The sequence below is a fragment of the Canis lupus genome, chromosome 17 (genome assembly GCF_011100685.1).
Source record: "Canis lupus familiaris isolate Mischka breed German Shepherd chromosome 17, alternate assembly UU_Cfam_GSD_1.0, whole genome shotgun sequence".
In the NCBI taxonomy this organism is placed as follows: domain Eukaryota; kingdom Metazoa; phylum Chordata; class Mammalia; order Carnivora; family Canidae; genus Canis; species Canis lupus.
In genome coordinates, this window is record NC_049238.1 from 11,888,734 (window position 1) to 11,913,576 (window position 24,843).

The window sequence follows — 24,843 nt, forward strand, 5'->3', positions numbered from 1 at the left end:
TAACCAGTTGCAGCCCCTCAGACAATTCTAGACTTGTGACTTTGAGTCACTAAGTTTTGGATGGTTTGTTATGCAATAAGAATTAACCAATACATCTGCTCCCAAGAGTGCAAAATCTAGCAAGGCAGTGACGCACACGCATGGAATGGAAGCAAATGCTAGAGCATCAGTGACTGTACAGTATGCCATGTCCAAAACTTTCAAGGGGAGGGCCGATCCTGTGGACTGATTTTTCATGGAGTCATCCAGTAAGAGATGAGACTTGAACTGGGCATTGAAAAATAAGCAATGTTTCGGTTGTCCCCAAGGCAGCCGAATATTTAAAACAATGGTCATGCCAACTGAACACAACTGAATATAAAGATGTCTGGCGTAGAGAGTGATGATTTTGAAGTCACCACTACCTTCTCTTTCACTACGTGAATATTCTTTGGCCTGTAACAGAGTCCTGGCCTTAAAATTAGCCATATTAGCACACATGTGTATATTTTTATACAAGGTAAACTGCTGTCAATATTTTTCTTTCTTTTTTTTTTTTTTTTTGGTTAATATTTTTCTAACTAGGACACTCACATACAGGTATTGAAGAAAAGTTGGAATTTCTCGAGAAGAAAATTTTCTCTCCTAAGCTGTAATCCTACGAGCAGATACAGTCACTGTTCCTGCTTTCCAGTCTTTTAAAATATATTATCTGCAGGGCTGATATGCAGTGGTAGGTATGATTTTGTGCGGCTCTTCTCAGCGTTTCTTTTAAAGTAAATATTTTCTCATTTATCACATTGTCTTAAAAATGTAATTCGAAGTGACTTTGTACATTTCATCTGAAAGTACTGTTATTTATTTAATTTCCCCCATGTTGCTGGGCATTTTATATAGCTTACTATTTTGCGCAATCCTAAGTAGCTCCGTGAGAGCCACCGTTCTATGTGAAACACATTCTGATTATTTCCTTAAGATCGCTTGCTAGAGGTGGACCAAAGTTTATACATTCTTTTTTTAATTATTTTTTTAAGTTTATACATTCTTTTAATTAATTAATTAATTTAAAAAAAGTTTATACATTCTTAAAGCGACTTGGTTTGTATTGCCAGATGTCTTCTTTTCCCAGAAAGGGTGTCCTAACTTTTTCTCTTTTATAAATGAAGGATGACTGCTCTTTCCTGCGTCAAGGATCATCTTACGTATACCTTTTTGCTATTTTAATAAATGCAAATTGATAACCCATTGTTGCTTTAATTAACATTTCCTTGAGTTTGAGAGAGATTAGACATTTTTCATGCAGTTATTGCCTCTTTGTTCCCCTTTTCCCGTGAACTGACTGTTCATGGTCTAGAGAATTGATATTGACATCAAAGTCCTTTTGTGGTTGTCCAGCTGCTCCTCGCCTCCCATGAGATATGGGCTGTGCAGTAGGAAAGCTGTCACCTCCTATAAAAATGTCTATAGGATGGGCTGCCACACACGGCCATTGCTGCAGCTGTCACCGGGGTGGCATTGCCAGGGATCTGCTATACACAGTCCTTCCTACAGAATGACATGGAATCTCAGATCTGAGGCTCCACTGCATGCAGTTGCCTCCGGGGTCCTGCACTTTATGGTGCTTCTGCCCCCCGGGGGTTGTGTGCTCCAAATGGTAGAAGCATGTCGAGAGTTTTCAATGTCCCAGTGATACAAGGACCTGCTGTGGCCAAGAGGGAAGTGGGCGCCATAAGGCTGTGCTGCTTGGGTGGTTTTCAGGGCGACTGTAGGCTGCTTGGCCTGAACCGTCCCCTTTCATCTCTGGCTCCATGGTGTGAGATGCTGAAGGCTCTGGGAGAGAGCTTTCGAGCCTCATTACCCACCCAGAGTACCATGCAATTCCTCAGTAAGCCACCTGTTATTGTCAAAAGAAGACCCAGATTTGTGCGTACTTACTGGAGGCGATACATCTATTGTGGGTCAGACAGAGAGAGAGCTTGGTCACTTGAGTGATGAAGGTAGCGCGGAGATTTGCTTTCTGCTGTCCTGTACCCCATGACATTTGGAACTCCCTTTTATTACAGCATTTATCACCCTATGGTGTAATTATCCATTTACTCAAATGCTTCTGTCTCTAGACCTCGACTTCTGCACGGGAATGGACAGCATCTTGTTAATTTCTGTATTTCCGATGCTCCCCATAGGTGCTGGCACATAGTAGATGCTCAGTAAATATTTGCGGAATCAAAGGAATGTTATCATTTGGACTGTGTGCGAAAGAAAACCTTATAAAACCTTCTATAAGTAGCTTATTTGTTAACAAAGCCCCCCAAAGCAAGTAGTGACAGATAATCCTGGTGCCCTGATGGCTGCAGACTCTCTGCCTGGTGCTCTTTCTCTTACACAGACTGAACTCCTCAGCCAAAGGCCACTGCTACCAATGGGCCATGACAGTGTCTGGCAGTTGGAAAAGGAGACCAGGATTCACTGATCCTTGCCCAACCCTTATAACCAAGAATTTTTAAAATCTGGTATAGTGTTATGGGTTCAATGATGCTGCTCAGAAGGATATGTTGAAGCCCTTAGCGCCAGCACATCAGAGCGTGGCCTTATTTGGAAACGGAGTCACTGCAGATGTCATTGGGTAAATCGAGGCCTCTATTCCATACATGATGAGTATCTTTATGAGAAGAGGAAAGTGTGGGGGCCGCCCACGCAAGATGGAGGTAGAGATTGGAGTCACATTGCCAAAGCCAAGGAAGACCTGGGACTGGCAGAAGCCGGAAGGGGCAAGGAAGGATCCCCCCCTTCTAGAGGCTTCAGAGGGAGCATGGCCAGCTAACATCTTGGATTTGGACTTCTGGCCTCAGAACTGAGTCAGTGATCTCTGTACCCGCTCTGTGGGCCTTGGCTGGGCAGTCCCAGGGGGCTAACATGTGTGTGTGGTCCAGCCCGCCCTCCTAAGGCAGTGAGGGCCGTGTGAGCCACTGTACAACAGAAGCACACGCACCGACACTTTTCTCCAGCACTGACCTAGTTTCTGAGAAATGATCAATAAACCCCGGGCAAGTCTACAGCCTGCAACGCGTCTGCATCTGCCCTGGCTTTGCACTTCACTTCCCTCGTGTGGGCCAGCCCGAGAGCTGGCTTGTCAGCCGGAGCTTGCTTTCTCTCATCCAACCAAGTGTGTGGGGGTCTGGCGTTGTCCTCGCTGCCCTGGTTTTGTGTGGGTCACTGCGGGGACCTTCTTGGGCTCCTGGAAGGCGGAGGTCCCAGCCTTGCCTCTTGGGGCAGAAACACAACCAGCTGTCCGTCCAAACCGGATGTTTTAGACAGTGGACTGGAGGTGGTGCCTGAGGTCTGACACAGAGGCAGTGTCCCCAAAAGGAAGGGGGCTCGAATCAGAAGTCCCGGCCTCCTGGATCCTGTTGTGTTCCTCACCAAGGGACTTTGGACAGGTCACTCCTCTCTGGGCCTCAGGCTCTCCATGGATGGAGCTGGTCACAATCTGTGCCCGGTCAGTGTTCTAGAGGCGGGGTCCTGGTGGGGGACAGTCTATCCGGTGTGTCGGGGCAGCGTGGGAATACCTGGAGCCAGGTCCAGAGGCCTGAGAGAGGGAGAAGCAGAGCATCTGGTGTCGCCCAGAAATAAGTGAAGAAGAGAGAAACCCGGCACTTGATTTCTTAGTGAACTTTCTTCTAAAGGACACGCTGCAGATCAGAAGACCCTAATTGGAACAGCAGCAGGCGGTGCAGTCTTGGGGTAACTCCCTCAACCCCTCTGGGTCTTGTTTGCCCAGTGAGCGCCCCCCCCCGGGGGGGCCGGGCAGGTTATTCCTCCAAGTCTTCTTGTCTTCTGGGTCCCCTTTCCCCGTCAGCAGAGCCTCTAATGGCTTTGGCATCTCTGCGGCCCATTTCCTGGAGGGCGTGAATTATTTAGTGGATGCACACAGCTGCCCGCGGGCCCAGGCGGCCGCCTCCGTGCAGGCCGGGGTCGCAGGCTGCCGGGGGCCTGCCTGGGCCGCTCCCTGCTCTGCGGAGCCACCTCGGCCACCTCCAGCCCATGGCGCCCTCCCGCTGGGGCTGTCCCCAGGCCTCCTTTGCCCCCCCGGCCGGCTGCCCTCTGAGCCCTGGGTCCCTCCCTTAGAAGGAAGTTTGGCCTCTTAATGGCCATGAATAATCGATGAGCTCTCAGGGAAGGGGTTCTGATGAGAGACACTCCTCCCCATTAGTGACCCTGGCCTGACCCCTCCGCTGCCCCCTCGGCACCCCGCCCCTGGCCCTGCGCACAGGCCCCACTCTGGGTGCGGATGGGAGGCCCCGAGGGCAGGTGGGCTGCTCCCCCCACCCGAGGACAGTGCAGGGCGGTTGCCCCCAGGGACATGTGTGCAAATAGCCCCCCCCCCCCCCCCGCCCCCGCAGTTGTTCTTGACCTTGGGGGGGGGCGGGCAGAGAAAGAGTACCAGGCATAGGTCCTTTGGAGGGTTTGGGGAAGCTGTGGAGGCTGGCCCCGGGGAACTGCTCACATGCACACACACTTGGCTAGCCATCTGGGTTGGTCCCCAGGGGGTCCCTGTCTTCCCTGCTAGTGGCCGATCCTAACTGGGGTGAAACCCACGTTCTGAATTCAGCTGCCTGCCTGTCTGCTGGAAACTGTTCCTCCTCTAGAGGCCTCACCTCTGCCTCTGCCTCCGCCCTTCCAGTGTCTTCTCGGGGGTGCCCCCAGGGTGAGCTGAGGCCCAGGCCCCCTGGCCTTCCCTTCTCTGGCATTACAGTGTCATCGTTGTCTCGTTGGTCTTCTCCATGAGCACAGCGACCACTCTGTCCTCTGCGACCTCTCAGGTGTTCGGCACCATGCTTGGCACACAGTGGGGACTCAGTGTCTGTTCAATGGCATTCCTGGTACTGTAAGTAGGTTATAAACAGGATTTCCATTATCCCATAAATGTCCATGTATCCTGTAAATCCTCAAGTCACTGGGTGATTCTTGCTTTTTTTTTAAGAGGGAGAGAGGGCACACATGAGTAGGGGAGGGAGGGGCGGAGGGGCACAGGGAGAGAGAACCTTAAGCAGGCTTCATGCCCACTGCAGAGCCCGATGTGTGTCTCGTTCTCATGACCCTAAGATCAAGACCTGAGCTGAATGCAAGGGTCAGCTGCTGAACCCACTGAATCGGTGCCCCAATTCTGGCTTTTTTACAGGAGCAGGAGAACAGATACTAGACCTAGTGTTTTCACCAATCAAGGCAGGATTAAATCATGGTTAAAGGAGATGGAAGATGTTTGTCAGGTGGATTTATGATTTACCAAAGATTTGGGCCAACAGTTTAAGGATTTAAACCTGCCTGGGGGCAGAGTAGGGGACAGGAATGAGAAAGGGGGTCACTCCTTGTTAAACACCTACCATGAACCAGGAATGGTGCTGGGCACTTTATTTATCAGGTTATTCATTTCTCGTATGGCTCCCGGCATTAAGTACTTTTAATATTTGTTTGTGGAAGATGAACCTGAGGCTCAGAGTGGTCACACAGCCTGCCTGGGTTCACAATGGTCACAGGGAAAGTTGGGGCAGGGGCTCTATTTTAGCAGGTGATGGGTGCTGAGGACTTTGAAGTCCTAGCCACAGGCTCACATGGTGGTGAGGAGGGTGATGCTCACGGAGGTGAAGTGACTTAGTCAAGGTCACATGTCCGGGGAACGCCTGGATGGCTCAGAGGCAGCAGGGTGGCAGGGCGGATGGTTCAATGGAACTGCAATCCAGCTCTCCCGTGACTTGTGAGGGCCTGAGGGCAGCTTAGCTGGGGGGAAGGTGGGGAGGAGGAAAGAGTTGGGAGGTGTCCTTGCCAAAAGGCTATGTCCCGGGGAGCACACTGTCATCAAGGTAAGAACAATATTTTTGAATCTCAAAGCACCTTAGTATCCACTATCTCCTTTGCTCCCCCCAAAAGCCCCACAGCATAGGCCTTATCATGCCCATTTTGCAGATGAAGCATCTGAGTCTCCACAATTTTGTGACTTGCTTGGGGTCACACTGCTAGTGGGTTGTGGAGCTGGGTTCCCCATCTACCCAGCTTCTGGATGTTTGCACTCAAGGTCAACCCTTGACCATCCAGGCCTGCGACTTGGTTGTTCTTTGATTTCCAGCAGGCACCATGAACATTTTTTCCAGATGGAGGGGCTGCCCCTTCTCTCTGTAAACTCAGCCGACCAAGGAGAATTCTCCTCTGGCAAGCTCAGAGGCCCTGCTGGGAGTCCTGCAAAGGAGACACTGATTTCCTCGCTGGTCACAAGGAGCCCGTGGGACCTGAGCTGGTTGCTCTGGGTCTGGATGACGGTATCTGGAAATGTCTCGCCAGCTCCCTGCATCACACCGAGGCCTGGCATCAGCCAGTCAGAGAGGAAAACGTGTTCAAGTCACTCGTCCCTCACACAGTATGTCACCCACCTTGCAACCCAGTTGAACAACTGCACAGACAGTATTTGTCTCTGGCCTGTCTTTTCTCACTTCCTCTCTGCTGCTTGATCTAACCGGAGTTAAGTTCAGAGGATAAGTGACTAATAGATTCTTCTATCTTTTGATTCACTCTTTTCACCAGTTGCCAACGAGACTCTGCTTTTGGTGTTACTAAAAGGTGAGTCACAGAGGCTTGGAAGCCTACAAAGGTAGGAGGCTGACCGATGAGACCACCGTACACACAGAGCTGGGCATCTAATGAGAATCTGAGGCTCAGACCTCTGCCCAAAGTCCCATGAGGAGCCATGGAGGGGAGAGGGAGGAAGGGTTAGGGCTCACACCATGTTCTCATGAGGGCACCACACCCTCGCTGCTTGATGCTGTGCTCGGGCAAGGCCCGCATCTACTTCCTTGCCTCTCTGACTCCTCTTCCCTGCCTTGGGTCAGGACTTCATTGGCTCTTGCTGGTCGCCTTTCTCCCCAGCCCACCCACCATCTGGCCTCCAGAAGTGTGACCCTACCAGCCTCCTGCTGAAGCCCCCCATAAGGCCTCTAATTGACCAGGAATACACTTGTGGGTGGGGCATTCGAAGCTTCTCACGAGGCCCCTGCTGGCCTTTCCAGCCTTAAAATAGCAACTAACATTTGCAAGATTAATGCACTTTATGAAAGAAGATTTCACATATGTTAACCCCAGCAGCTTATCACACTTCTTGTTTTCTAGCCAGTCGGTCTAGGCACCGCTCTCTGAAAATCTTTCATGTGTTCCAGACTTTCGGCATTTCTTCCTGAGCCTTCTTCTCCCTGGAATATATTTTCCCTCTGTTCTGTTTTTCCCCTCCTTCAATGCCCTTCCTAAAAACCACCTCCCCCAGGAAGTACTCCAGGATCTCTCTGCCAGACCAGAATCCACCCTCGAATTTCCACAGTATCACAGAATGCCAAGTTTTTGGAGGTGAGGATAGATGTTGAAGACATTCCTTTCCCCTGCAAGATCCAGAAAGGTTTATTTAAAAACACCCACTAAATGACATTGAATTAATTACTATCAATCAGCCGATACCATTGCCTTCTGAATGAATACCAGTTGGGCTGGATTATTATTATTAGCCTGAGACTATAAAACATAATGGAAAGAAAGAGAACGCTTTCTGGCCAAAAGAAGATGGAAGAGACGTGCCCATTGGATGTGCCCCGGTAGGGGAGAGGGTGCGCACACTCTATTTGAACCAAGAAGGGCAGTACCCAGGCTCCACACTCTGCAGGGCCAACCCTGTCTCTCCCCCAAGAATCTCCTAGAATATCCATTACCCCACATCTTCCCCCCCCCCCCATTAAAAGGCACACTAGTGCCCAGTGTACCTAGAAGCAGCAGGGGGTCACTGGGACAATAATAAGGAGGCTGGAAGGAACAGTCGCCAAAGGGTAGCCCTCAGTTATGGATGCTCTGTTTTGCTCCTCTGCCATCTGTGTTCTTTTTCCCTTTCTTGCTAATCACAGAGATGGTCCTTGACATACGTTTGGCATCCTATGTGCCAGAAATGACAGTGTTTAAAAGGTAGAGAAAGCAGTGAGAGAAGAGGAAAGATGAAGAGTGTGGGGCGTGTTTGCACACATGCGCTCGGGAGTGCATGCACACACATGTGCACGAGCCTGCTTGCACACACACGCTCCAGAACCAGTGCTCTGCGGTCACATGCAGGCTGTCTCAGCAGATCACAGTGCCGGGCAGGAGCAAGCAGGGAAGATGAAGCACTGCAGTGAGGCGTGAACGCAAGGCTAGGCCGCCGGGGCTTTGTGCACAGCACAGTGCGCTCCTCGGGGTGTAGACTGTAAGGGTAGATGTGGGCAAGCCACTCACTGGACGCACACCCCTTCAAGGAGCCAGGGTCCTGGCAGGTCTCCGCATCTTGGACCATCAAGCTCGGTGTGTCTGTCTATTGGCCCAACCTGCTTCTGCCCAGTTTGGGGTGTGCAGCAATGCCCTACTGGTCTCCAGAACACTGGACTGGGCAGACTGTGTCCTGGCTTCCTGCGCCATGAGGACCCCCGTGAGGAGACTCTGGGCACCTGCATGCAGAAACATGAAAGGCAAAGCCCCCAGAAAGGCATTCTGTCCTTGTCATGCCCACAGGTCCCATGTGAGCCTCTGCTCTGAACTGTGCATGGGCTGCAATTGGTGTGTAGGGGCCACTGGCGTTAGTGGGGTTGTGGTGTGGGGACTCCTCTCTCTCTGTCTTCACGCATTTCCTTCATTCAGGTCCCTGCTGAGCTGTCACTTCCTCAGAGATCCTCCCTGTCTCTCCAACCAGTAGCCCCTCTCACCTTACTTTATCTTAAAATCGTTAAAAATTCTATCTCCAGAACTGACATCTTCAACATCAGAATCAAGGTGTCCCGATGTCAGCTCCTGGGTGGGCCCCCAGAATCGAGAGCAGTACCTGACACTCGGTGGATCCAGGATGACAAATCATTATTCCATATTGTCACTTACACTTTCTGCATCTAATTCCCAAGGCAAAGTAGGATATAGGCGGCACTACCCCCTTCCTACAGAGGAGAGGAATTTGAGGCTCAGCCAAGTTAAGTAACTTGCTCAAAGCCATGTAGCTGATACCTAGTTGATTGGATTGAACACCCAAATTCCAGAAGATGACTTTCTCTTGAAACGTGCCCTCTGGTTTATGGGGTATGGGGAGATGGAGTGATGGGAAAGAAGTTCTGGATCAGAGGAGCCTGGGAACGAGGGGAGAGAGCCAGCTTCACTCACTGGGATGAGCTGGGGCCCGGAGACAAAGGAACTGGTTAGAGACTCATCCTTCTCCCAACATGCGGTGTCACCTAGGTCAGGCCTTTGGCCTCCCAGGGCTTCCAGCTTCTCATCTATGCAGAAGCCAGGATTAGATCTGTGGTTCTCAGGGTGTTTTCTGCAACTCTAGATGTTCTTGAGGTCTCCTGAGGAAGTGGGGGTCCTCAGCACCCCTGCCTGTGAGGACCACCGCCTGAGCTGAAAAGGGCATGTTGGCACAAAGAGAGTGGCCTCGGGTGGGGAGGTCCTGGTTCATGGGGCCAGGGCACCAGAGCCCCAGTCCGGTGAGGCTTCTCACTAACAGTGAGGCCGGGAGTCCTCACCTGGCCCGGCGAAATGGAGCTGACCATCACGGTGAATGTGCCAGGAAGGGGGAGGGCTGGCACTCACAGCAGGTGTCTTAGCAGGGGTGGGGCAGGGCCACTGCGAGGGAGCCACCGGACAGGCCTGGCCTGGGCTGGAGGAGAGGGCTCAGGGGACCAAGGGCCCCTGCTGGCCTGTGGGAGACCCTGTGGGTCTGTCTTCCTGCCTATAAAATGGGAATTATTATTCCTGCTGTGCCTTCCTCATGGGCCCGTGAGGATCTGAAGAGACAACTTCCAGGAGATGGTGCATTGGCTTCACGGGGGCTGGAGGTGCGATACCAGCCAGACCTCCCTCTCAGCCTGGCTCCACCGCTCCCCGGCTGGGTGACGCACAGCCCCACGGCCTCAGACGTAAGAGGGGGGATGATGGATATAACAGTCACCCCTTAGGAGGTTGTGGCCCCCACTCATTCCACCATACTCTGTATGCAGGAGCTGCATGTATGTGTGTGTATTCACATCACCCTCCCAGCACCACTATGGATTCGGAGTGATTAACATTTCCATTTGGCACATGGGGAAACTGAGTCACGGAGAGGTTAAGTAACTTGATGCACAGCTAGGAAGGAGGGGTGGGCTGGGAGTCAGACTGGGCAGTCCAGCTAAGCGTGGCACTGTCTCACCGGGGGCTTGGGGTAAGTGCAAGGAGAGAAGGCGTGTAGGCCCCCAAGCACTGTCGAGGTTCATACATCTGGTTGCCTTTCTGCTCCTGCTGCTGACTTTGCTGGGGAGATAGGGCTCATTTTAGAAAAGCGTGGACCTCTAAAGGCATGGCTGGTGACCCGATTGCCCAAATTCCGTGCTGGCTTCTCTCAAACCATTTTTTTTCACACTGATATCTTTCTTTTCAGCTTTGGGAAAATCGTAACTCTTTCAAAACAGATGGATCAAGAAATTGAGTGTCTCCTTCCACCCGGCCTCTTCCACGTGGCACTTGAAGACCCCAGAGGAAGGAAGAACACGTGAGCAAGCACAGCAGCGACCACGTTGCCTGGCTTGCTGTGTGCACATGGCGGTCCCTTATGAGCTCCATGGGTCTGCAGACGTGACTTTCTTACGCAGTAGGGTGGGTGTTCTATTCCTCCCTCATTGTTTCCCCTGCTCACCCTTGGAGTGGGGTCCTTAGCATGGTAACTCACCCATACGATTCAATGAAAGGGGTTCCATATTAGTAAAAATATGAATTCTAGATGCTTCTCTCTGGAAGGTTTGGAAGATTAGAGCCCATTCCCAAGACTGGGACAAGGCAGGTGAGGCAGCTGGGGCACATCTAGGATGTACTACCTCTACTGAGAAGGATGTCACCTTGGATTTGTACCCTATGTGCCTTTCTGGTCTTCCCCTGGTTCCTGGTTGTGGGTTCTGGTGCATGCTGGTCATGAGGAGCTGTAGTCATCTCTCAGGATGGAGGCAACACTGAAGATCTCTGTGGCCCTGACTTCAGAGAGATCTAGGAGGTGGTGCCTGGCCAGGAATGACTGAGGGTCAAGACACAAAAGGCTGTCTGTGTGTAGGCCATTGGGTGACTAGGGGACAGGGCACTGCATGTATATGGGACCCTGGCTCTGTGGGTTTGGGATCGGCCCATAAATCTTCCTGGCGATGTTTAATGTCTGCATCACTTTCAGACTTTTCAGGACATCATGGAAGGGTCACGAAGATGAAATGACACAAAGTTAAATCAAGGGACATGAAATAAAATAAAACAAAATTAAAGAAAAATCCAAGCCACTTTTGGCCCCAACAGACCCTCTGCAATGATAGCCTTGGCTCCATGCGGGCCAGGTGGTTCTGTAGGGTTGGGGTCTTCACACCCGGCTCCACAGAGCATCATTTAGGGACTTCGTGAGAGCTCCTCAGTGGCGGAGGGGATGAGAGAGAGGAAGAGAAGGTAAAACTCCTGATCAAACCAGAAATCCTTTGTTTTATTAAGTTTTGTCCAATTAGAATCAGAACATTTGATTTAATTTTTCATAGGCTAAAATACAGTTTGAAAATCACTGTCTTAAGAGCTATTTTATTCATTTCTTTTGAGGACACTTCTTGGTCTACAAATCATCTATCTCCCCTTTATCCCTCTGTTCTATTGAGGACAAATGACTGTTTTCCCACGACATGAGATCGTGGAGGCCAGGCTGTCACAGTCAAATGCTTGACTGTCTCTGGGACAACAAGAGGGAAATAAATAAGAAATCTCGTATTGGGGTAGTGAGGTACATCAGAGCCAGCTCACTCCCTACTACTAGAAGGTTGCCTCCCACTCCAGCTCCCTGCCCCCTGGGTACTGTCTCGGTGCCTCCCCAGGAGTTCTTCTGGACTCAAAATAAGGCCCTGAGAAGATGAGACCTGGAAAATTTTGAACTAAGTGGAAAGCAGTGCCCTCTGCTTTGCACACAAGACATGGATTCTGCATCAGAGTGTGTGAGGCCCACCTCTTCCTTGGGGGGATGCCATGGGGATCTCCACTTCCTTCGGGACAGACCCTTCCTGTCCATAGGCCAATGGCCTTAGAGACCTCTACGGGGTGTTCCTTGGAATACAACCCAACCACGTCCACTTTCAAGTAGGGTGTTTCTTTTACTAGTTAATCATCACCGGGGTGACCATAAATTCTGATTTGCCTGGGACAGTCCTATTTTATGCCTGTTGCCCTGGTGTAATTATTAATAGCTCTCTTTTCACTCCCAAAGTGTCCTATTTTGGGTGATAAATTATATGGTCACCCTAATTATCATTTTTACGATCAGAGTGCTTCCTGACCCTCAATGCTCAGCTGCCACTTACCCCCCTCCAGGAAGCCCTCCTGCCATGCTAACTCAAGCTGATCTTCCCTTCCAGGCAAAGTGCTTTGGGGCTCCTCCATCTCACCCTACCATGTAGGTTACTAGTCTTTCCTCTACCTCACTCATCCAGTAAGTCCTGCATGCCCACCGACAATGAGACAGAGCATTCCAGACCATGGCAACACAGGAGGAGCCCCACACAGAGAAATAATAAGTGTATATATATATATATATATATATATATATATATATATATATATATAATGTTCCCTGATAGACTAAGACTATGGAAAAAAGTAGGGCTGGGTTGGGGTGCAGGCGGAAAGTGATGGGAATTTGTTTGTCTTGGTTTATATGGGATGGGCAAAGCCTTCTCTGATAAGGTGATATTTGAACAGAAGCCTGAAGGAGGTGGGGAGTGACCCCAGTGGGGAGAAAGCATTTCAGACTAAAGGAGCCACGTGTATTAAAAAAAATCCTAAAAAGGGTGGAATAGCAAGGATGCCTATGTGTTGATGTCAGTGCCAGGAGGGTGGTAAGCGTGCACATAGATTAGGAGTCCCCGAGGGCCCTTTTTTCCCTCTGTTCTCCCCACGCTCTGGCTTGATAGTAAAGCTCACTCACGTCTTGATAACCTTGGTGGATGAGGAGTGGCGGCATCACACATCGACTGGCTCTTTTGGTCATTGTGGCTCTGAGTCAAAGCTTCATGGACAGCCCAGCCCCAGCCTTGCCAGTGTGATGAGACCGCTGACATTTTGTTATGGGTTTATTGAGGTTTCCCAATCATCTGAGCCCCAAGCCACGCTCCCTCCGACTGTCACCGACCGCCCCAGACTCCAGAGGGGCTGCGTGGTACCTCTCTGTCATCCAGTCTGCTCTGGAGACCTGGACTGGGGCAGATCTCAGGGGAATGTCCTCTTCACTTGATACCATTCTGTATAATTTCATAAAGGCATTTGCCAGACCGAGCATCCAGAAGGTGAGGAGCGTGACCTGCTCCTTGAGAGAGGCTTCCTATTACGTGCTTGCTCCAGGCTATTCCATTTGTTCATACTGCATTCTTATTTTGAAGTGTATTTAAGTAGATACGCTCTGGACGATACAGATTTTGCAGCCAGACAGAGCTCGTCGGCACCGGGGATCATCAGCAACAACTGGACAGGAGTGACCGGTGTGAACTTCTGTGACCGCGCTCACCCTGGGCTTTGACCCACCATTCCTCCTTTCGCTTTCCTCCTAGATTAATTTTTCACATTAGTAAACCAGTTTGAATCTTTCAGAAGTGTTCTGGGTCTTAAATTAATCCTTAAGCAAATAACTTTTCCAGACATCTTCATATATAAATAAGTTTTGAGCAGCTGTTGTGTGAAAAGGGGCGTGTTGGGATGGGGGGAGATGGGGAAGTGGCCACCAAGTGTTGCAGAGTCCCTGCCCTTCCCTGCCTTTCTGCTGCTGCAGCCCGCACTCGATCTGCCCGGTGGTTTCTCATGGGTCAAATCTCAGCGAACGCGGACATTCTATCAAACGAAGAAAGTGACCCCCAAATTCCATCCTCCTAAAGGATTAATTATTTGCATAATTTACTTTGTTCATAACAGTGCTGGGCCTCGTACCTACCGAGAGGAAATAGGTTTTTAAAAAAGAAGATGGTTGGGTTGTCATTACTTCACCACGTCTGTGTTGGTGTCTTTGTCTTGAATGTAATTAAGAGCCTTGGTGTGAGTTTTTAAATGTCTGATCAACCATCCCCCACACTTTCACCCAACGTGGCCACAAAGGAAGGTTGAGACTCATTCAAACCAGAATTTAGCAGCCTCATACAGTCCTATGCATGAGGGGGGAGGGAAGGGGCTTGGGGAGAGAATATATTGAGATCTGCCCTTTGATCGTGTTCAATGCGACTTTGCATTTACCTGAGGGATTAAAAGTTCTCATTGACCAAGGCTCCCGGCTTCCTACTCAGTCTTTGACGGGACAAGTGTTAATTGGACAATATAATGGGGACAATGTTAATTCCCCTCTTAGAGTTCCTTTTCTTGTTCAGTCAAATAGAAAGGCCCTTTTAAATGGCAGAGAGAGGAAGAAAGGAGCTGGTTTATAAGGGTAATAGACTGCACATCTTCCCCCTTGTCTCAGAACAAGTGCAATGGAGTCAGCATAAAGCAGGCCCTAAACAGCAAGAGAAAGGGAACGATGTGGTGGTTTGCCTGGAATGTCACCCTGGATTAGGGATCGGAGAAATAGGGCCAGTAGGCTCTGTCTGTTTTTGTAACAGTAGGGGTGGTGGGTGTGGGAGGGGGCGGGAGCTGGGAAGGGCAGATGCCCAGGAGACTCAGGGTAAGGAGAGGACAGGTTGGTGAGGGTGGGACATGCGGGTGATAGGGGATGACAAGGGCAATAGGATATGGATGGACAGTCAGAAATCTGGTGCGATCCACTGAGCAGTTGGCGAACACCAATTTCCCAAACCCAAAGAGGTCAGGGGTGTGCAGGGGTGATGGGCAAGAGGCAGGGATTCCAGAAGCAATAGCCCACTTTCAAGGGTTTCCGTAATTAGAATGTTCCTCCTGCCTAATCTTAAAATAGGCTGACGTACCATTGTCTGTAGATTCTGGGAGCCACTTGGGGAAACTAATATCACCCCTTTCCCCACTGGTTCCATCTCAACAGCCTCATCTGTTTCTCTGCTCGCAAAATCTTTCTCCTGTTGAGCTTCGACTAATACTTCCATCCCTGGTTTTTATGAATGATGACAATGGCCCATTCAGTCTTTCCACTGGTAATTTATTCAACAGGAGTTTTCAGGCATCTGCTATACGGCAGGTACTCTGCTGTGTACCCTTGAGCAAGTCACTTAGCCTTGCTGTGCCTGGAACATTCAGTCGTGGGAATAACGGCCCCTGCTTTCTGTCTACAGGGCTCTTTTTGGGATCAATGGAGATTATGGGTGTAAAAACATGTTATAAACTGTAAAACATGTGAAATGAATTATTCTCTTTATGACTTTGATTCACTAGGAAGATAAAAAGAAAGTGTGAGAAATGATGAGAAACAAAGACAAGACAATCTCTATCGAAAGACAAGCCCACCAGGTGCAGGCAGGACACAAGGCAGAACACGAAGGCCTGAGTGATGGAACCGAGCTGCAGTTGTCCAGGGAGGTCACCTGAGGGAGGTCCCAGGCCTGGCTGGCAAGAGTCAGCATCTTTTTCAGCAGCCGTGACTCTGGCTGAGAAGATGCCTCTCGAGTAGATCCAGAACCACCCACCTACCATCTCCAGGAACTCAGCCCAGGAACAGGCTTCCAAGCACTGGCTCAGGTAGGTGCTGGTAGCATTTGATCTCTGTTACCCCCCGTTTTCCTTAGTTCTACCAATACCAGTCCTTATTTGATCTTCCAGTCCTTCTACCTTCTTTGTAACCAATTGCCGGTATGAAACTCCCTCCATTTGAAATATTAGAGCCAATGATTTCTTTTTTTTTTTTTTTTAAGATTTTATTTATTTATTCATGAGAGACACAGAGAGAGAGAGGCAGAGAGAGAAGCAGGCTCCATGCAGGGAGCCTGATGTGGGATTCGATCCCAGGACTCCAGGATCACTTCCTGGACCAAAGGCAGGTGCTAAACCGCTGCACCACCCAGTGATCCCGAGCCAGTGATTTCTTAATGATACAAAAACTGCACAAGAATTCCTTGTTGGGTCTTTCTGGGGCAGAAAAAAAATGAATTCCTGCTCAAAAGTGAAAAACTTAGTCAACAGCCCTCCTCGCTGATCGTGAAACCCAGGGTGGTTTCTTCCACTTCTCTACGCCTCAGTGTTACCATCTCTAAAACGCACATAATAAGTTTGTGTTGGCGAATCATCACTCACACACAGAGCAGCCCAGTGTGGGTGCACACAATCTCAGTTCTGTGGAGCCGGGGCGTCCGGGTCCAGGTGTACCTGATACACTTCCTCATCAACTTGTCTTCATGCACCTGCTTCATCATCTAGTGTCCAGCCTTTGACGGGTCTCTTCTTGTTCTGAGCTGAAAGCTGCATATTTCTGACTCACCAGCCCTTAAATATTTCATAGCAGACTGGCTGGAAATTAATATTTAATCACAGACTCCTTGGCATGTAAATATTTAATCACTGATATGGCTGATGAGGAATGAATCAGCACCCAGGAAAACTTTTGGTCTCTAGTGCCACTTTTAAAGGATCTTTGGTTTTGGTCTCACGGGACAGAAACACCAGTGGTGCTTTTATTTCTATACTAAATTTGATATTTTTAAGGGCTCCAGAAAATGGCCGCAATACCAATCTGAGGTTCTGGATCAGAAAATCTCATCCCCAAAGACCATAAACAAGATGGGAATAGTCCCAGTTTGGAAAGAATTGGATGGATCGCAAAAGTAGTAAACATTTCTATCAACTTACGATCCTAAGGAAAGACACGCACCGTGTGTGAAGAAGGGATATCCTTGGAGGCATAAGAGTGGAGCTCGGGGTAGGAAACTGGATCCCCTTATGTTTCCAGCGGTGGCTGGAAATACGAAGGGAAGAGAAAGTTTTGGGAAAAAGTTAAAAATTCTTTGAATATAACAGTAGGTGCAGAAAGGAGGGTGGAAAATCTGAGTCTGGAGGAACCCATGGAGCTCCATGTTTAAAAAGTAAGAGTAGTAAAAATGTCACAAGTTGGAAGGCAAAGCAACCGCTGGGGTCCGTGTGCTCTGGTAAGAGCAGCTTCATCACCAGAGTGACTTCTGTGATTTTTAAAAATGTACGTTTCTATTACTCTGGGGCCACTTGGATGCTACCAGCGCTAGCTTCGTGCAGCAGTGGTGTGGCTCAAGATCGTGCACATAAAATCACCAAGAGCGTGTGCTATAGCCCTGGGCTACTTTCAAAGACACCGAACTCCATATTAACCCCATTTTCTTTTCCCTGAAAATGTTTCTCCTCCCCCTCTGCCTTGCTCCCCAGCTTCCCACCTTTTGGGGGCTTCTCGCTGTTGGAGGCTCAGCGTCTGTCTCTTGCACCTAGGGTGGCCTGGCCAGCAGGCAGTCATGTTAGAGGGGCTCGCAGGTCCCCAGAGATGCCTGCAGATGCTGACCCGATGAGGGGAACTGGGCTGAACTCAGGTGGGAGCCACAACTCTCACTTCCGGTCACTTCTGGCTGGCAGCCTAGACCACCCCACGTTGCTTTTCCCAATCACGAGTGGCTGAGAGGGCTCTGGGTCTTGTCACTCTGTTCTGCAAAGTGTCCACGGTCCAGAGCTTCAGGAAAGAGAAGGAAAAGCTAAGGTCTGCTGCTAGAGGCCTGGGTTATAGGTTCCCTGCTCTGTCCACTCACCTCAGAGGCCCCGCTCACCTCTCCTAGCTGACCTGTGCTGCCAGCAGCCTTCAGACACGCCCTCCTCCTCCCCTCCCCAGACCACCTCACTCCTACTCTGCACCCCTCTTGTGGCATCAGCTTTCCTTTCCTTTCCTCCTGAATGCTGTATTGAAGGCAGGCCTTTTTTTTTTTTTTTAAGTTAATTTTCCAGGGATCCCTGAGTGGCTCAGAGGTTTAGTGCCTGCCTTTGGCCCAGGACCTGATCCTGGAGACCTGGGATTGAGTCCTATGTCGGGATCCTTGCATGGAGCCTCCTTCCTCTGCCTGTGTCTCTGCCTTTCTCTCTCTCTCTCTCTCTCTCTCTCTCTGTCTCTCATGAATAAATAAATAAAATCTTAAGAAAAAAAATAAAAAATAAAGTTAATTTTCCATTTATTTTTAGTTTACAGGGATTCTCAAAAAATAGAAATGAGGGAAGAAATGAGGGGCCAAAGGAAACTATCATGATTCCTAGTGCAGAGTGGTGATTCTCCTGTCTCAGGCCCCGCTACTCCACGTCTGTGTGGGTGTGAGGGGGTCTGGGGCTGAGCGGTGGCCCTCCAGCTGCTTCCTTAGTGTGGGAGTCCTAGCCAGCCCAGGTGCCCAGAATCTCCCTGTGGCCCATCTGGAGGATCAGAATGTTTTCTAGAATTCAGTGTTTTTTCTAGATTTCAGCCTTAAAGGACTTCATTTGTCTGCTGTGATGGGCACTCGCCTTGTTACCCAGTGCCCATTGCTTCCCATTCTTCTTTATTGTTAGAAAATCTCCACAATGGGGGAGGGAGGAGTTTACCCTCTCGTGTGCTTAGAGGAAGGGGAATCATTCTATCCCCAAGGGTGAATGTTGATTAGTCTAAACTGACCATGGAAATTCTATTTCCTTCTTGTTATCACTTTAGTCATGGGTACAGAAAGAAATCCTAATCAATGTGGAATGAAGGGAAGTCAGGGACATCTGGTTAGGGGGCTTCTGAAAAAGGTATTCCTCACTGATAGAAAGAGACAGAGGAGGAGGAACAGCCTGCCTGCCTTTGGATGCAGTTGTGTGAATTTGTGGGGCAGCCACCTTGCCGCCACGAGGCAGGCAAAGATCGAAGCTGAAGATGGGAAAGCAGAGAAATGAAGCCCCTGGTCCTAATGCCACTAAGTTGACCAAATCAAGAAGCACTGTATCTTCAGGTTTCTTATATTTAAGCTGCTTTTAGTTGACTGTGTAGTTATTTGTGTTCAAGAGCACTCTCACTAATATACCACATGAATAGGGGAGGTAGAGTCAACAGCTATCAAGATAAAGATTAGAGACAAATGACAGATAAATGAGAAGTAAAACAATAATGAGAAACATTTTCATGCCTATTAGATTGGCTGATAATCAAGCCCGATACCTGCTGACCTTTCGTGAGGACGTGGAACCACGGCACCTCTCCCACACTGCTGACGGAAGTGTTAAATTGCTCCATCATTTCAGGAAACGAGCTGGCAATATTTATATATCAGAAGATGCTCATAATCAGTGATCTAGTAGTTCTCTGGGGCAAGTAACTGGAGATATCCTTGTACACATACGGAGAGAAGCACGTATAATGATGCTCCTGACAGCATTTTTGTAATGGAGGAATCTGGAAGCAAACTGTAATGATCATCAACTTGAAAACAAATTGGTCACTTCCTCAGACTTTGGGCCAATGAATAAATTACAGCTACATGTATCGGCATGATTGAATATCATAAATACAATTCTGAGTGAAAAAAAGTAAGTTTCAGAGGGATATGTTAGGCTCTGAAATGAAATCATACAATATTTAAAAACATCAAACAGGGATCCCTGGGTGGCGCAGCGGTTTGGCGCCTGCCTTTGGCCCAGGGCGCGATCCTGGAGACCCGGGATCGAATCCCACGTAGGGCTCCCGGAGCATGGAGCCTGCTTCTCCCTCTGCCTGTGTCTCTGCCTCTCTCTCTCTCTCTGTGTGACTATCATAAATAAATAAAAATTTAAAAAAAAATTTAAAAAAACATCAAACAATATGATAAAATAAATAAAGAAATGGGTTGGGGTGATAACCATCACATTCAAAATGGTAGCTTTTCTGAAGAAAGGGGAAGGGCACACAGGGAGTTCCATCAGATCTAAAATATTTTCTTTCTTAAGCCGGCTTGTGAGTAGGTGGGTGGATATTATATTCTCTCTCAAGCTCTTTTTTATATGTCTGAAATATTTCATGAAAAATAATTCTTGAAGCTGACATTATGGGCTAGAATCAATGAAGTGAAATTTGACACAGACGAGCATATGGTCCTTAGCCAGGTGCCTACAATGAGTTTTTTAAGGTTAAGGGGCAGGTGGTGCCTGGATTAACAACAGTTTATGAGAAAATGAGCCAGAGGGGTTGGTTTTATTTTTACCGCAAGATTATTGTGAACCAACAGGATGATGTACTTTTTAAATCAGTTGGTGTCAACTTAGGTTATAATAATAAAATTATGGTGATAACTTTAAAGGAAGTAAGTCCAGCTTTATTTTGCACCGGCCAGACCTTGCCTAGAGGATGACGTGCAGGTCTTGATTTGTCACATTACAGGGAATATTGTCGGAATAGAATAGAATGAAAGTGAATAATGTGATGAAAGCACTTGAGACAATGTCATATAGGAGTGGTTGGTGAGGAGAGGATGTAGGGCAGTATGATCACTCTGGTCACATCTTTGATGGCCCGCCATGGAGCAGAGGGACAAGGTATGTCACATGGGGCCAGAGTGCAGAGACACACTTAATATTGGAAGATATTGGATGCATGTGTTAGGTGGGGGGATATTTTTAGCTCAGTATGAGCTGGAGCTGTTTAATGTTAGAGGTGTCCTGTAATGGATACAGTGGCCTTGGGAGATAGTAGGCAGCCTGTCACTTGGAAAGTCTAAGATGTTGTGGTGGGGTGGGGGTTCCAGCACTGAGTGGGTGGCTGGACTAGCCTGAGGTTCCAGTCCTAAGGTGTGCAATCATGGGACAAAGCACACGATATAGATATTATTGGGAGATCCCAGGAGTTATGTGACTAGAAATGGGACATCCTAGAGGTAATTCCAGGACTATTTTGGCCATTAACTTTGTGATCAGGAGCATTCATTATCCTTTGGTCTTTCTATTTGCTGAAAGGTAGAGGAGAAAGCCCAGGACGTAGGTTAGTGGTTGTTTTTCTAAAGTGAAGATGGACGATGTAGAGATGGTGGGGGGAGGCAGCCCAGCCCCTGTTACCATAAAGAGGCAGCCCTCAAGGGCATGTTAAGAAGGTATGAGATTTAAGGATGGCTGATATTTATATGCTACAGCCTGTGAATGCAAGTCCTGCCTTACAGTCTGGTTGTTCCCAGTGTTGAAGAATGAGGGAAGCAGTGGGCACTTAGAAATAGGTTCATAATAAGGCTGGAGATGTGACTCAGAGAGTTTCTGCTCAGCCATAATTTTGGGGAATTGAGATTTCCATGTAGGTACTCTAAAGTCTTGGGTTCTGGTAGCTACAAGGAGGCAGATGGGAAGATAAGAAGGAAACACTTCTCATGGTGTGAAGATAAATGGGTCTCTCTTTATCAATCAAATTTTCTCAATGGGTGATGTTCTGTATTTCGTGTGTGTATTTCTTTCCTGAAGGCTTTAGTAAAGTTTCGTTTTACTGTTCTAATCAGGTCTCAGCTGTGGTTGGTAGAGTGTTAAAAGCAGAATGCCAGATGACAAAAGGTATTAAGGATCAGTGCAAGATAACCCCTTTGCACATCCATTGGGCCTGTGAAATCTCTGCAGTGGAAGGAACCCCCATGGTCCAGGATGACCTTCCTGTGTCAAATGTGGAGCCTGCGGATCCTAGATTCTTTCTTTTCTCTTCCTTCCTTCCTTCCTTCCTTCCTTCCTTCCTTCCTTCCTTCCTTCCTTCCTTTCTTCCTTCCTTCCTTTCCTTTTTTCTTTCTTCTTCCTCCCTCCCTTCATCTCTTTTTTCTTTTTTTTTAAGATTTTATTTATTTATTCATGAAAGACCAGACAGACAGACAGAGACAGAGACAGAGACACAGGCAGAGACACAGGCAGAGGGAGAAGCAGGCTCCATGCAGGGAGCCCAATGTGGGACTCGATCCCAGGACCCCGGGACCACTGAGCCACCCGGAGCTGCCCTCTTTTCTTTCTTTTTGATTTTTGGGGAGGGCTTTCTTAGGTATTGGTGTTATGTATGGAGGGATGTTCTGTTATATATATGTCTCGATCCAATTCGTCTCTTCCTCCTTCCTCCCTTCCTTCCTTCCTTCCTTCCTTCCTTCCTTCCTTCCTTCCTTCCTTCCTTCCTTCCTTCCTTCCTTTTTTCTTTCTTTCTTTCTTCTTTCTTTCTTTCTTTCTTTCTTTCTTTCTTTCTTTCTTTCTTCTTCTTTTTCTTTCTTTTATTGGGTTTGATGTGCTTTATTGATGGAAAATCCTGGGGTATCTGGGATGGAAACTAGGTCAAGGTGGGGAGATTCTCAGTGTGCTGGGGGATGTGCCGGGGCAAGGATTCCCCAGAAGCTGAGGACTTCTCCCTTGTTCTTGTGCTCTCACTGGGGCTGGTAGCCTAGGAGGCTCTTCCTCCTTGAATGCCATGTGGACCATAAAATCTACCACCCGGTTGCTGTAGCCAAATTCATTGTTGTACCAGGAAATGAGCTTGACAAAGTGTTTGAGGACAATGCCCACCCCGTGGATGCCATTTTTTCAAAGGAAAGAGAGAAATCCTCTTAAAGACGTGTTTGCAAATAACTCAGCATCTTGGCCCACTTCACTTTACCTGCTCCTGGGTGGGTGGTGGGGGAAGTCATCTCTTTCCTCTAGCCAAAGATCTGGAGGCCATTCAGTGGGAATGTGTTAATTATCTATTACTGTGCAGCAAATTATCCCCAAAACTCAGCAGTTAGAAACAACAACCATTTATTATCTCTTACAGTTTCCGAGTGTCAGGGACTGCTTGTGGTTTTGCTGGGTTCCGGCTCCAGGTCCCACATGAGGCTGCAGTCACTGAAGGCTGAGTCTAAGAACCCACTTCCAAGCTAAATTACACAGCTGTCGGCAGGAGATGTCGGTCCTCACCATGTGGGTCTCTCCTTAGGGCTCCTCATGACACGGCTTCCCCCAGAGCAAGTGGTCCCACAGCAAGAGAATGACAGAGCAGCAAAAGTGGAAACTGCAACCCATGGTAACCTCATCCCAGAAGTGATGATACATCCACGAGTCTCAAGACCAACCCCGGTTCCAAGTGTGAGATGTGACTACCCGGAGGCGACACTGGCGCTTGTAACTCTGGCTGCAAAAGTGAAAATTTAACTTAGCTCCAGAAAAATCCATATCTGGGCAAAAGGAGTGCTAATATTTGTTCATTCATTCAACAGGCTCTTATTAAGCCGTTCCTTTGTGCTAGTCACTGTTCTAGGTGCTGAAAATATCACGGGGACCAGACATTCGGTTTCTGCTTTCAGAAAACAATTAAGTAGTTCTAAGTACTATGAAAAAATAAAATGAGGGATGTGGTAGTGAAGGGGGGGGGGGACACATGTGTTCGGCATGTTTACTTCCAACTCACCTTTCTTCACAACAACCCTCTGGGGGTGTTATCAGCACCCCCATCTGCCATTTGAGGATGCCAAGTCTTAGAGAGGTGAGGCGACTTCCCCAGGATCCCAGTTACTGAGAGGCGGGGCTGGTGTTTACACCATAGTCCTCTGCCTCTTTCCCAACCTGCTAGATCACCTCTGGGTGGTTCCATCTACCACAACAAGAGGCCCTGCAAGCTAGGTTTATACTTTCGAAATCCTTTGGAGGTCTACTATGGAAAGGTTCTAATCCCCGAAAGATTGCAGGCCCCTTGAGGGCAGGCCTGTTGCTTTCTTAGACCCTCTACCCCCTGGACATCCAGGTATTATAAGATGGACTAGTCCTCAGGCTCTCGCATTGTCCTTCCTGGGCTCTGCTGTGCCTATGCCCACCACCATCTGCCATTTGTTTCTGTGAGGGAGGCATTCTCTGGAAGCTTTGCTGGCCATCTCCACTGGCCATCGCCTACTAGAGCCAGTGCTGAGGGGCTGTGGTCACATCTAACGGTCTCATTTTCAAAAAGAGCACTTTGCAAGGGAAAAGCATCTGCCAGTTGTCAGCAAAAATGGGTACTCAACTAAAGTGCTTTCACATTTGTTAGTTCGGTGCCTCTCGAAGCAGACTTGTGAAGTAGACAGAATGGGGCTCATGGATCAATGTTGCAGATGCAGACACCAAGACTCCACTTTTCCTAGAGTCTCTTAGCTGTGACTGGAAAGGTGAGGGTTTCCTGATCCTACTACAATGATGTTTCTTGCCCACTCTGTAACTGTCCAGTGATTATGTTCCGCAAAATAAAACTCCACGTGGCCCAGCTAGAGTAGTGCTTCTCAAACTTCCACAGACAAATTAATTACCTGGGGATCTCACTAAATTGTAAATCCTGACTACCTAGGTCTGGGGTGATGCCTGAAATTCTGCATTTCTAACACACTTCCAGAGGGTGCCCAGGCTGTTGCTCCATGGACCGCACTTAGAGTAGTAAAGTTTACTCTCTGCTCCATGTTCATGTGTCAGAATTCCAGGCATCCTTTAAAATATAGGCTGATGATCCCTGCACCTATGAAACCTCCCTAGCGTCTTCAGCTGGAAGTTCACCTTCTTCTCTCAATGCCGCCCCATGGGAGAGTTGTTCCTCTATGAGGGCCCAGGTCTTCTCCTATTTGTACTGAAGTGACCTGTGGTCTCAGATACTCCTCGCTGGGCATGGCTCACACTGGGTTGGATCCACAGTGGCTCCAAATTTCTTTCTTGTTTGATTATTGACCTTTTGCACCATGTAGGCAGTGTCAGTGGTGAGAAAATGGGCACTGGGTCGCTCAGCCGAGCTGATGTCTTAACGCCCCACTTCTTTTCTATTGGAACATTTTACTAAGTGATAAAATCTTACAGTAATATTGACAAGGCCATGCTTTCAGGCTGTTGGGATGCTCTAAGTTTAAACTGATAAGACAGTTGATAAACAGTCACTGGGCTCTAAGACTTCATCTAATCTTCAAAACTGGCAAATTT

At 48.5% G+C, this 24,843-nt stretch overlaps 1 long non-coding RNA gene across 1 annotated transcript in view; it reads left to right on the plus strand.

Annotated features, from left to right (window-relative positions):
* The window catches only part of LOC102157214, a 39,490-nt gene extending 15,343 nt beyond the window's left edge, over positions 1 to 24,147 (plus strand). The window contains exons 6-11 of the long non-coding RNA XR_005372122.1: positions 565 to 712; positions 2,163 to 3,720; positions 6,101 to 6,388; positions 10,436 to 10,650; positions 15,388 to 15,690; positions 22,850 to 24,147. This is a non-coding gene — a long non-coding RNA (uncharacterized LOC102157214). The remainder of the gene's footprint in view (positions 1 to 564; positions 713 to 2,162; positions 3,721 to 6,100; positions 6,389 to 10,435; positions 10,651 to 15,387; positions 15,691 to 22,849) is intronic.
* The last annotated feature ends 696 nt before the right edge of the window (positions 24,148 to 24,843 follow it).